General features: G+C 37.8%; 1 pseudogene; it reads right to left on the reverse strand.

Annotated features, from left to right (window-relative positions):
* Positions 1-2,311: 2,311 nt before the first annotated feature.
* On the reverse strand, positions 2,312-3,630 carry LOC112934950 (trifunctional enzyme subunit beta, mitochondrial-like; annotated as a pseudogene).
* Between the last annotated feature and the right edge of the window lie 10,348 nt (positions 3,631-13,978).

A 13,978-nucleotide genomic window follows, 5' to 3' on the forward strand; every position in this document is an offset into this window, starting at 1 on the left:
ATGTTTATACCATATCAAAGTCTATTAAGTATGCAATATCATTATGTCTAAAAATGTACATATCTTAATTAAAAAATATTTTTTTTTGCTAAAAAGTGCTAACCACCATCTGAGCTTTCAGTGAGTCATAATCAGTAATCCAAGAGCAGCATAACAAATACAATAATGAGAAAGATTGAAATACTGTAAATTTTACCAAAATTGGATAGAGAGACATGTAGTAAGCAAATGCTGCTGAAAAAAAATGGCACCCGTAGACTTGCTTGATGCAGGGTTACCACACACCTTCACTTTGCAAAAAAAAAAAAAAAAAAAAATGCATTATCTACAAATGCAACATAGTGAAGCAGAATAAAATGAAGTGTGTCTGTATTTAGAAATGTGCTCTTTACTCTCCACATATTGTGGGATTTTCCTGTTATCTAATACTGATTTCCAGTTTAATTCCATTTTGATCCAAGGGTAAATGTGGTAGGATTTGTTTTCTTTTAAATTTGCTAAGATGAGTTTTATGGGCAAGAATGTGGTCTATATTGTTGAATGCGAAGCTTGAAAAGAATGTGCATGCTGATGTTGTAAGATTTAGTCGATAGATGTCAATTATATCCAGTTGATTAATGGTTTTGTGTTCAACTATGTCCTTAGTAACATTCTGCTTGCTAGATCTATGTCGGAGAGATGTTCTTGAAGTCCCCAACCATGATAGTGGATTCGTCGATTTATCTTTGTAGTTCTATTAGTTTTTGCCTCTCACAGGTTGATGATCTGTTGTTAGGCATATACCCAGTAAGAATTGTTATGTCTTCTTGGGGAATTGACCTCTTGTGCCACTACATAATGTCCTTCTTTAACTGTAATAAATTTCCTTGCTGTGAAATCTGCTGTTTGAAATTAATATAGCTATTTCTGCTTTCTTTTAATATGTATTAGCATAGTGTATTTTCTCCATCTGCTTACTTTTAGTTTGTATGTCTCTTTATATTTAAAATGTTTTTCTTGGTGACTTCATTTAATGGGGCCTTGATTTTGATTCTTTCTGAGGATCTTTAACATTTGAATGGTGCATTTAGACCACTGGTTTTCAGTGATTATTGATATGTTTTGGCTCATATATACCATATTTGTTATTGTTTTCTATTTGATGCTTTTATACTTCGTCTTCCACACTCTTCTACCTTTTGTGGTTTTAAATGATTCAACGTTTTATATGATTCAAAATTTTTTCATTGCTTAGCATATAGCATATATTTTGGGGGTTTTGCCCTAGGGTTTGTCTTTTTTCTTTCCCCAAAGATTTTATTTATTTATTCATGAGAGACAGAGAGAGAGGCAGAGACACAGGTAGTGGGAGAAGCAAGCTCTATTCAGGGAGCCCGAAGTGGGACTCGATCCTGGTTTTCCAGGATCATGCCCTGAGCTGACCGTGGCACTAAACCGTTGAGCCACCCAGGATGCCCCTAGGGCTTGGAATAGATATTTACAGCTAATTTAAATCCACTTTCAAATGACAATATACCACTTCATCAATAGTCTGAGTATATTATCACAAAATACACCTAATTCCTTCTTCTTGTTCTCTGTATCATTGCTGCCATTCTTTTCATTTATAAATAAGCATACAGAAGCACATAGGATACATACATAAGTATACAAATTCGAATATATTGTTGGTGTTATTATTTTTAAAAATGTATTGTTGGAATAATTAAGAATAAAAGATTTTTTTAAATTTTATTGTCACTTATTCCTTTTTTTTTACTTATTCCTTTTTTAATGCTCTTCCTTTAACTAGATCTGAGTTTCTGACATATTATTTTCACTGTCTTTAAAAGACTTTTTTTTAGAGACAATACTTCACTTTGTTTTAGAGTCTGAATTATCTTTACATAATTAAGTTAATTTAGGCACACTAGTTTGCATTTTATAGAAAATAGTTATCTTTACGTTACATACAGGAGTGAGTATAATTTGCAAATGTTACAAAGATGATTCCAAATCTCAGCTAACCTCTCCCCTACATTGCAACCACTCATTTAGTCTTCAGTGAAAATAAAGACCAAAAATAATTACTTAAACCTATCACTGTTTAGGATTCTGGTGGCTAAGTAACCCCTGAAAAAGCAGTATGCCATGATTCTTAGAAAGCTCAGAAAGCCAGCAAGCCTTAACTGAAAATAATTTAACAGAGGGCCACAAATTTTGTTTTCTTAAGAGGAGCTAGAAATTACAGATGTCATTTAGTAATGCGTTGACATGGCATTACCTAACGTGAGTGTTGCACGGAAACCCCAGGTCACCTCTTCCTGATTTGTTACTTTATATAAGCTTCTACTGTCATAGCATGGTCCTGCTCCCCAGACAGGGGACGAGGCAATAATGAATGGCCTTCTTCCTCCTGTAATCTGTTGGCAGGTTCCAAGACCAACCTACAGCCAATGGCTCCAAATAGGTATCCCAGGAACAGCCATCCAACCCAGTCGTTAAACTTCTCTAAAGAAGGCAATCTAACCTTGGTTTTTCTAACCATGTATTTTTTTTGTAAACAAATGAGAATCCATGGCTTTCAAATTAGCCAAAATCTGACCTGAGAAAAACATCCCGAAATTCAAAAGCATCAGTATCAGTTAATCTTGCCTTCTCTAGAACTCCTAGAATAGCATATGTTGTCTGAGTAGAAGTTGATCTTTTTTTTTTTTTTTTTAGAAGTTGATCTTTTGGATCCTAAGATATTTACACAAAATCCCTCAAAAAATGCCCTCCATTTATAACCCATGGCCAGAGCTTCTTCGTCTGCCATAATCAACACTGCTGATTCATCATCAGTCAGGAAAGAATTTGCAGCTGTCGCTATACCACAGGGCTTGATGAATGTGGGTTTTGTTTGGCCATCTGCTCCAGGGAGAAAGGATGGATGGAATTACCTTGGTAACTGTATCTTTTCATGGTACTCTAGGATACAACATCAGAGAGGAGTCCTTCATCTTGTGTCCTTATGGTCAGGCTGTGGGAATAAAGTGCATACTCGTCCTATTTGAGTCCGAAAAAGCAAAGGCAGTGACCATTTGCTCTGCAGAGAGCCCATCCTCTCACTGGTGGAGAAAGCCACCAGAAGGAGTTCAAGGGATAAGAAATTCAATTCGAATTTAGAGGTTAAAAATACTGATCAATCCAGAGTCTTGGCCTTGTTGAGATCAAGAATGATTTCCCCCATCTTCCTTGGATGGCAAATAGAGATGTCCAACATTAACTCCAAAGCACCTCCCACAAGTCCATCACATTGGCCAGAAGCAATGAAGCCAACACCTGTGGTCATGGCTTGGTTGGCAGAGATGCAGGCTCGTGTGAGCAGAACTCTTGTCGAAGAAGCCAGCTCCAAGGGCAGCCTCTCTACCACACTGCTTGTGTTGTGTTCACTTCCTGTGTAACTGTGCCAAACATGATATAATCAGCAACTTCATTTGGAACACCGGTCTGATGCATCAAACCCGATACTGCTGTTCTAGCCAAGTCATGCAGTTTCAGGCACATGCCTGATAGCTTAGGAGTGCAAACACCATCCACCACCTGGATAGTCCTTATATGTATTGGGGTTTGAAGACTTTTTCCATTTGGATGCCTGGTGCAGCTCATAGCCGGGAGGACAGCTCATAGCTGGAAGGACAGCTCATGGTTGGAAGAAACAGCTCAGTCTTCAAAGAAAATGTGAAGACTTTTTTTTTTTCTTTTTAATAGTAGGAAGATTTTTAAATGTCTAAGTCAAGATGAAAGTCATCCTGAAGTCATCTCACCTAGTTTCCACCATCCTGGGTCTTACCTGAGTAAAAGGTCTAGAAGTGAGTGACAGGGCTCAAAAGGACCTAGAGGTGACAGGCCTAAAAAGGCTTCCTCCCACCAGTCAGCATCTTTGCAGGCTCCTGGGTCCTGAGGGGGCTGCCCCTGGCTGTCTGACTAAAACCCAGCATCCTTTCTTGGGCCTCCTTCCTTCCACTGGAAAAAAAGAGTCCTTTACACCACGTTAGTTAGACATGAAGGGCAGGAGGCGGCCCTCGACAGCATGGCATCGGGGTCTTACTTAGGCAGGTGGTGCACGGGAGAGCCTGCTGACCTTTGCAGCAGGAAGAACAGGCTCTGCAGGTCGCCTCAACCTGAAGTGTCTCCGCCCTCTGGGGCCAGGGCCCTGGGTTCGGGGCAGTCAGCACACAACCTCCCCCTTGGGGCCACCTGCAGGACCCTCCCCTGCTGAAGTCCCTGCAAGACCCTCCCCTGCTGGGGCCACCTCAGGACTCACCCCTGCTGGGGTGCCTGCGGGACCCTCCCCTGCTGAGGCCACCTGAGGATGCTCTCCTGCTGGGGCGCCTGCAGGACCCTCCCCTGCTCCAGGCCGTCTGCGGGCAGGACCCTCCCCCACTTGGGCGAGACCCCAGGGTGGCACCCCCAGGGCTGCGCAGAACCCCTGAGGAGACCCAGGCAGCCCCCAATGCCCCCCTCTGTGTAAGTAACTATTTTTAACATTTCTTGCAGGACAGAGCTCCTGGCTGTCGGGTTTTGGCTGTGTGAGGAAGTGTTTATTTCTCCTTCACTTTAGGAGGATAATTTGACAAGGTACAGAATTCTAGCCTGGTGGGTTTTGTTTTGTTTTGTTTTTTGTTTTTGTGTTTTTTTTTTTTTTCCTCTATGTGTTTATATGTTTAGATGTCACTGTCTTATGTTCCTGCTTGCATGGTTTCTTGAGAAGTTGGCTGTGATTTTTATCTTTGTTCCTCCATGGCAAGGTGCTTTTTTTTTTTTTTAAACTATGACTTCTCTACCTCTGGTTTCCTGTAGTTTGAAACTGTAGGTGTTTTGCTTTTGATTTTTTGGCATTTATCCTACTTGGTTTTCCTTTTCTTTCTTTTTTCCTTTTTTTTTTTTGTGCCTTGAATTTTATATATAAAATTGTCATCTCATATATATATATATATATATGTATATTTTAATTGGAGTTGGATTTGCCAACATATAGCATAACACCCAGTGCTCATCTCCTCAAATGCCCACCTCAGTGCCCATTACCCAGTCACCCCATCTCCCCACCTGCCCTCCCTTCCACTACCCCTTGTTGGTTTTCAATGAGATTTGTGGATCTGTGGGTTGATGTCTGACAGTAATTTGGGGGAGATTCTCAGTCATTACTGTGTCTTCTGTTCCTTTTTTTCTTAGGTTTTAGTCAGCAAGTTTTCCCAGAGGGCAGGCCTTGTTAAGGACAAAGCACCCGGAGACTCCTGGGTGGCACAGTGGTTGAGCGGCTGCCTTTGGCTCAAGTCGTGATCCCTGCATTTCCCTTTGCCAGTGTCTCTGCCTCTCTCTCTGTATGTGTCTCTCATGAAAAAATAAATAAAATCTTAAAAACAAAACAAAACAAAAAAGATTAAAAACAAAAAAGAATAGAACCGAGTGCCTGGAGTATTTCAAAGTGGTTTTGCTCCCCCACTCCCAAGAAGACCAAGGGGATTTTTCTCTGGTATTTACTGTGAGAACCTGGTCAAGTTCTTGAAGTAAATCATAACAGAGTTGTGGAGGCCCTTCAAATAACTGGGTTCCCTGAGAGCTTTTATTTTATTTTTTTAAATTTTTTAAAGATGTATTGATTTATTCATGAGAGACACAGACTGAGAGAAAGAGAGGCAGGGACATAAGCAGAGGGAGAAGCTAGTGCTGTGCCCAAGACTGCAAATCCGAGAAACCACCAAGGAGCCAACACAGATGCAAGCACACGAGGGTTTATTTGCAAGCTTGAGCTGGGGTCCAAGTATACCCGACACAGCAGAGCAGGGACTTGGACCCTGAAGTGGGTTATAGCTGGGTTTTTTATGGGCTGGTCTAGGGGACCTCCAGAAGGAGGGTGGGAATTTCTCAAGTTCTGTTTACATTCTGATATGGGGCTTTCAAGGGCATTGAGCTCTGTTCTCATTCTAATATGGAACTTTCTACCACGGGCTTGGGCTCTGTTGTCTTTCTATATGGGACTCTCTGCCGAGGGCAATTCTGAGCTCTGTTGTCTTTCTGATATGGGATTCCCTGGCAAGGACATTCTGCAGTTTTTCCTGTAAAGTTCATCTCTTATTCACAGGGGCCTAAGATGGCTGTACTTGTGCTAATGCCAAACTTGAGGTGGAATGGCCTTGATTTTTCTCGGCCTCCACAGCTAGCTCCTCACAGGGAACCCAAGGTGGGACTAGATCCTGGATCCCAGGACCATGACCTGAGCTGAAGGCAGGCGCCCAACCACTGAGCCACCCAGGCGTCCTTCTTGAGAGCTTTTAAGGCTCAGACTTGTACACACTGAGTCTCCAGCAATCCTTCAGTTACAGTTTTGGTTTCCTACTCCTCCCTTTCCACTTGGGTTCTCATGGTACCTGAGGTTCCTTGTGTACTCTCTGTCTCTCCAGTCTTGGGAGCAGCAGTTTACCCCTGTGCCCTCCCCTCTTTTAGGGATCCAGGAAGGGTTGTTGATTTTTTAGTTTGTTTAGCTTTTTCACTTGTGAACGATAATATGACAACTTTTAAGATCCTTATTTGCAGAACCAAAAACTGACCTAAATATGTCGGTTTAGCATATAATCACTTGCTCATGGTTTAATGCCTATATAACAAGAGCTCCATCCCTCTCTCACTAGAGATACTGCTGTGCTGCACCAGCATTTCCTAAGCCAGGAGTCTGAAGTCATTCTGGGCACTCAGTTCTCCTATTTCTTGTCTCACAAGAGAACAGAAAGCATTAGGAGAAATTGGTTTTTAGGGATTTTTCTTTCTCTGCATCCAGTGGCGAAACAATGACCTTTACCCTTTTCTCCATTTTTATGGTCTGCTTAGAAACTGAGTATATAAATATCTCTTGTTCCCGGAAGCTCACTGGTGAATAACTTAACATCATGTGTGCGTGTGTGTGGTGTGGGGTGGAGAGGGGCACACGGAGCAGGAAGGTTAGGTTATTCTTGTATTATAAATCCTTACACTTGGTTCCCAGCCCTCAACCCCTTGCTACTCCTAAAATTATGGATCAGATTAATAACAGTCCGTTTCATCTCTTCTTTGTCTCCAACTAGCTTAGAAATAGACTTTTGAAATATTGAAAGGTTGAACTGCTCTTCTGTTGGGGGCAAGACAAAGGAGAAAAGAGAAATTCTGAGCATGTTTGTGAAGTCAAATCTAATGATTCACTGATTTCACAAAGGTTAAAACCTACGGTCTCCATGAAACAATGCCTCAGAACATTGTCACCAGGCCTCTGTCCTGGTCTACTATTCAGGGGTCCCAATGTGCTAAAAACTGGTTAACACCAAGTACTAATTACTGAAGAAAGCTTTGTTTTTGTTTTTGTTATTAAAGGATAGGTAAATAATTTAGTGTGTGTACTTACAAAAAATGTCATGATGGTAGAGAAGAGATACAATGTCACTCTCTATTACTAGGACAATCATCTAATTTTGGTATTGTAGAATATATTTCTTGTTTGCTTTTTGAAAGTTTAATTTGTAACATGATTTTATATGCATATTTTCATCTCTTCTTCTCCTAGAGAAATTAAACATTAGTGTTTCTGCTTTATTGATCTGAAAAAAAAGTAGTGCTAGCCAGTAGGTCCACCACTAACCAGTGTCCTATGTCCATTATTTTACTGGACTTCAGGGACCATATTATGCATTTATCACCCTGTGCTGTTATTCAGCGGAGTGCTATGACAATATTTGTACAGCATACAGAGACCTAGAGAACCCTATGTGGTGTTTTTCTTCTGATTGATTTTGGGTATATAACTGCTCTCCGATGGATAAAAAGCAAGAAAGTAATTTTGCTTAACCAAATAGCTCTCAATGAAAGTGATCATTGTATTTCCTTATAGGAAAAGAAAGGAGATCCAGGGGATTTTTCAGTGATGTCTATTCACTTAATCCCTGACCAAATAAGCTTGTAAAAATCAAGGAACGGATGTTTCCCACTCCCAGTACACACAGTTTATTGAAACACACGTCAATAAGCCACTCACCCAGAAAAAACAATGTGAACTTAAATATAGAAGGATGTATATATGTCATCTTTGTCTGGGTGCTTATGATCATATTTTAGAAAATAGAAATCATACTGCGTATTTAAGTTTATGCAGTGTAACTTCACTCAGCTAAAGATCAGAAACATTTTCATATTTTCATTAAAATACCTGCTACAATTCACCTTTACTATGGAGTTGTGTTAAAATTTATTAAGCTAATCTATCGTTGAACTATATGCCATTTCTAAATTCTCATAATCACAACAGTGTTTAAGTGACTGTCCTTTTATGTAAGTATAATACTAACTTCGTAAGAATAAAATTATAGAAGATAGATTTCTGCAGTTGAGTCATTTTATATTTTTTGGCACAGTCACCAGTCCTGGTATTAATATTATATATGATAAATAATTATCTTTTCAAAGGACAGATATGACAATGGTGTTTTCATCTGAATTATTTGTATTAAATACAAAGAAGCGTAGTATGGCTAAGTGTCATATGTTTTTAACCACTTAAATTTTGTATACTCATTGCCCTTTCCCAGTTTCAACTGGAACATTCCTTGTTCTTGTAGAACTTAAAATTCTTTTCATAGTCTGCTAGACATGGGACAAATAGTCTCCCTCATATTCCTTTTGGTTTTTATGTTTCTGATACATTTTACTTCAAACTGAAAATGTCACACTGATTTCTATCCACTATTTTTTGATAGTACATTTTTATTTGCATTCAAATTTGAAAGCACCTTTCTGTCCCAAGATCAGGTACATGCATATTGTAATTTATATTTTCTGTTGTTTAATATTTATTTTTTATTTTTTTACTTTTTGCTCCCTTAAAATGTTTGAAATGTCCACTGCTGTATGATGTAACATAGAGCTCATTTTTGAAAGCTCATTTTTCTGCTTTTACTATCTAGTAATTTTAAAGTCCCCATGATTAATTTTTATTTATAAATATATATATTTACCTTTTTCTACCAAGTTCATGTTTTCAAATTACTGTATAAAATTTCATTGGGTTTTTAATGGAATATCATTACATATTCATCCTAATTTGATAATTATGATCTATAAGTGTCTGGTTTTTTTTATTGTCAAATCTTTTATATTTCAGTAAAATTTATATAGGAATTTTCTAGCTTTTTTGTTTTTCAAAGTTATCTGTACTTTTAAATCCAGAAGAGAATCTGCAATTTCCATTTATTTTAATATGCTGTATTATTTTCCACTTATTTTGATGTAGAATATTATTTTCCTCATTTATTTGTAATTGCTACCATTAGTTACATAAAGTCATTTTTTAATTGTTACCCAATCATGTTTTCCTGCAGTAAACTAAACTTGATCATGTTTAAAAAAATATATGATCCAGATTTATTTTTTTATAAGAGTTCTACTCCAATATTGATAAACTTGCTTAGGCTGTAGATTTCATATTATGCTAATATTTTCCAGGTTTGGTAGCAATTTTGAACATAATAGGAGAAGCCTTTTTGTTTTTTCTGAGTTATGATTGAGAAATGGTAGTCAAATGTTTCTTCAACTGCTGAAGTAGTGTGTTTTTAACTTTGGCTAATAATCATCACCTTTAATTGTAGTAATATTTCTGAAAACTTAGTCTTTTTTTATTATTTGTTTTATTCTGTGTATTTTTTTATTTCTCCCTGAGACTATATAATTTGTTGATTTATCTTTTGTATAAAACAGTTTATTCTTTTCAGTGATTATTGTACCCAAGGGGGCATTTCTGTATTTTAAGATGTTTTCTTAGAGCGCCCTGGGGTATGTTAGTTAATTCTTTAGCAGTTTAGCAACCACCTTTTACCAGGAACACTCCATTGCTGTATACTTCTCAGAATGGCCTCTTCTTGCCTGCCCAGGGGTGAGCTAGCCAGTCCCAAATCCCTATCCTGTTGTCTGTTTTCTGAGAAGTAGGAAACTAAGATGAGATTCTATCTGTAAGAGATGTATACAAATGGAAATGACTGTGAAGGATAGCAAAGGAGACAGGGAGAACCTTCAGATCCCAGGTAGAACCTTCAGATCCCATTTAAGCTTTCTATCATTGAGGGTGAGAGAGGGAAGAGTCGTGGGTAGGAGGGGGTGCAGACTGCAGCACAGTTCCACCGATGGTTCAGCTAGCCTGAAGGAGAGTCCTGGAACCAAAATCTGCAGCTGGAGGAGTCTCGTGTCTCACAGGAATAGGCTACATTAGGACCATGGCTGAGTCTACTCATTGCTGGGAAGAAGTCTTTGGAAAGGGTGACTGTAGTGTAAAAGTGATAGAAAGGCAGCAGGTGGGGCTATCAGTCAGCTCTGCTCTGTGGCAGTAGATAGGAGAGGCATATTTCCATGGTTTCCATAGCTACTGCCTAATATTCAATGAGAATTTAAGTTAGATTGTCCTCTCTTCTTCCAGAGCCCTTAATTCTCTACAATTAAACACATCTTGGGGAGGTCCTGCTAGGCTTTTTTCCACATACTTTTTTCTTTCTTTTGAAACAAGTTTGAGGTTCCTCTTTACGGTCTTTTAAATTCTTGACTTAACAGGGCAAATATCCTAGAAGCATGGGGTAGGACATGCTGGCCTTTTCTGATTTTTACATTTATAGGGATTCAGGGTTTTCTCCTTCCTATTGTCTCTGATCACTTAGTTCTGGCTTTGAAAAGGAAGTAGAGGGCATGCTCATGTTTTCATCTTCCTCGGAATTTCCCTTGATTCCTCTTGAATCCACCAGCTTATTCAATCTATGTGTCTAACTGGATGATGGACCTTGTTCTTGTCCATATCCTTCTAAGTGCAAATGAATGAGGTCTTTGAACTAAGAAATGGATTTATTTTAGGTAAAGCATCGGTTTGGCAATAGGTAAAATAGTTGAACAGATAAATGAACAAATGCAGTTGAAATGAACATTCTTTTGTAGAAAGATAATCATAAGTGTGGATTCTACTAAATCCAATAGAGACATCCTTCCATGTTTTTCACAGTTAAGTGTTTCTTAAGATTACTTGTGGATCTGCAGATTAATTAAATAAATTTGGAGTTGTCTTTTTTAGAAAGTTAATATGATCAAATTAAATTCTTAGACTATTAATTTATCTTTTAAGAAGTACATTGACCATCTCTGCATTAGAAAGACCCGAAAGAAGGTCACAGCAAAGTCATTTTATCCTGAATCCTTTGGAATTGAAATAATCACCAAAAAAACGGAATTTTTAAAAAGTGGTTATACATATTTTTGTAATGATATTTAGCTTAAATATGTTAATGTATAGTCACTGACATATTTTTAAGTAAAAGCAAGGAATTTTTATTAAAAATGGATCTATAGACTGGTGTTCTCCCATATTTATAATCCAATATGGTGTCAGTGATCGCTAGGATTTTTTTTTTTTTACATATAATTAAGTGAGGTAAGAAATTAAAGAGAAAAAATAAAACAAAACCAAAATTTAAAAACCAACTCATAAAAAAATAAAAATAAACAATAAAAAATAAAATAAAAAAATAAAGACCAACTCATCATTAAATTTGAATACATAAAAAAATTTGAATACATATTTTTAAAAATTTTATCATTTTCTCCAATATTTTAGAGTTGTTTTAACCAAAGCTAAGTTAAACAGAGTTTTAAAATTAATTTCCTTTTACTGCATCTTTCCAAAGCATTAGACACAGTTTTCATGTAAATACACAGACACACACACACAGTTTCTTTGGCACGTAGATATCAGCAAATTATGTAGCACTTAATTAAATCACCTAATACCTTTCACAGTTTTAACTGGCATGAGTTAGTTGAGAGTAACCTCAGTGGACTCTTGTTAGGCACTCAACTCATGGTAACTACAAGTGCCAAGATCTCTTCATAAGTAACTTAACAGTCTTAATGTTCCAAAGACATGCTGATTAGTAAATATATTACAGAGAGAATGAAGGAAATAGGTTGGAATCCAACAAGTTGCTTAATTAGAAGGCGATTAGGGAAACTTCTGGGCATGTATTTCTACATTTTCAGGGTTTTGTTTTTGTGGTTTATTTATAAGCAGTATGACAATGTGCTACATCAACATTCTCTGCAAGGAAAATGTAGTGTCTAGAAACAAAGAAATAAGCTATTTAATTTCCATATGCTTTAGTGAAATCATGTAACCATTATATACAGTTTGCAAGGCATCTTCAAGTATATAATTGTATTTAATGGTTATATAATTATTCTTTTTTTAAGATTTTATTTTATTTTATTTTATTTTATTTTTTTATTTTATTCATGAGAGACACAGAGAGAGAAAGAGAGGCAGAGACACATGCAGAGGAAGAAGCAGACTCCACGCAGGGAGCCCAATGTGGGACTCGATCCTGGGACTTCAGGGTCACGCCCTGGGCTGAAGGCAGGTACTAAAACACTAAACCACCCAGGCATCCCTAATGGTTATATAATTATTCATAATGGCAAAAAAGATGAAGAAAAATAGATGAAAGTAAGTGATACTTTTAGAAATTATTCATATACATTTAGTACTTGATTTAGACATTTTAGGTATCTCATTAATTATTATCTGCCTGGAGGATAAATTTTAAAATTAACATAAAACATTACAGTAGAGAGTACAGTTGACCCCTGAACAGCATGAGTTAGAACTGCATGGTCCACTTATATGTGGATTTTTTTTTTCAGTAAATACAGTTACAGTACTGTAAGTATATTTTCTTTGTTATGATTTTATTTTTTTTAATATTTTACTTATTTATTCCTGAGAGAGAGAGAGAGAGAGAGAGAGAGAGAGGCAGAGACCCAGGCAGAGGGAGAAGCAGGCTCCATGCAGGGAGCCTGACATGGGACTTGATCCTGGGTCTCCAGGATTAGGCCCTGGGCTGAAGGCAGCCCTAAACCACCAAGCCACCAGGGCAGCCCTGTTATGATTTTCTTAATAACATTTCCTCTAGCTACTATATTGTTTGAATACTGTATATAATATGTATAATGAACAAAATATCTGTTAATCAACTGCATTGTTCAAAAATCAACTGTGCTTGAATTTTGCATATGCTATTTAAAAATCGGTTTTGCATTGGTTAAGAATATGTCCTGTTCATTTATATCTTCCAACATTCATTTTTTTATTGGAGTTTAATTTGCCAACATACAGAATAACACCCAGTGCTCATCCCGTCAAGTGCCCCCCTCAGTGCCCATCACCCAGTCACCCCAACCCCCCGCCCACCTCCCCTTCCACCACCCCTTGTTCATTTCCCAGAGTTAGGAGTCTCTCATGTTCTGTTTCCCTCTCTGATATTTCCCACTCATTTTCCCTCCTTTCCCCTTTATTCCCTTTCACTATTTCTTATGTTCCCCAAATGAATGAGACCATCTAATGTTTGTCCTTCTCCGATTGACTTACTTCACTCAGCATAATACCCTCCAGTTCCATCCACGTTGAAGCAGCGTTCAGTCTCAACTCCTTCTGTGGTCAAACAGGTCTGTTATCATAGCTCCAGTTCAGGTCTCTCAATATTAACAGCTTTTTAATAATCAGAATAACTCGAATTGAAATTCGAGGATAGCCTACTGAATGGAAATCATTTTTGTTCCTTTCTGAATAATCTGCATAATTGAATTCTTGATTTCAAGGGTTCTTCAGGGACAGTTTCCCCTGTGGAATTCCTGTAGTGATTTGAATAAATGAAATATTTATTTATTTTTTATTTTTTTAAATATTTAATCATTTGTTTGAGAGAGAGGGAGAGCACATGACCGCAAGTGGCAGGAGGGGCAGAGGGAGAGACTTTCCAGCAGACTGTTTGGAGCACAGAGTCTGATGTAGGCTCCATCTCACAACCCATGAGATCATGACCTGAGCAGAAACCAAGAACCAGACATTCAACCGACTGAGCCACCCAGGTTCCCCTGAGAAGTTTATTTTTTCAAACATGGGAAAGCA

The sequence above is a fragment of the Vulpes vulpes genome, chromosome 4 (assembly GCF_048418805.1).
Source record: "Vulpes vulpes isolate BD-2025 chromosome 4, VulVul3, whole genome shotgun sequence".
NCBI classification, from domain to species: Eukaryota; Metazoa; Chordata; class Mammalia; order Carnivora; family Canidae; genus Vulpes; species Vulpes vulpes.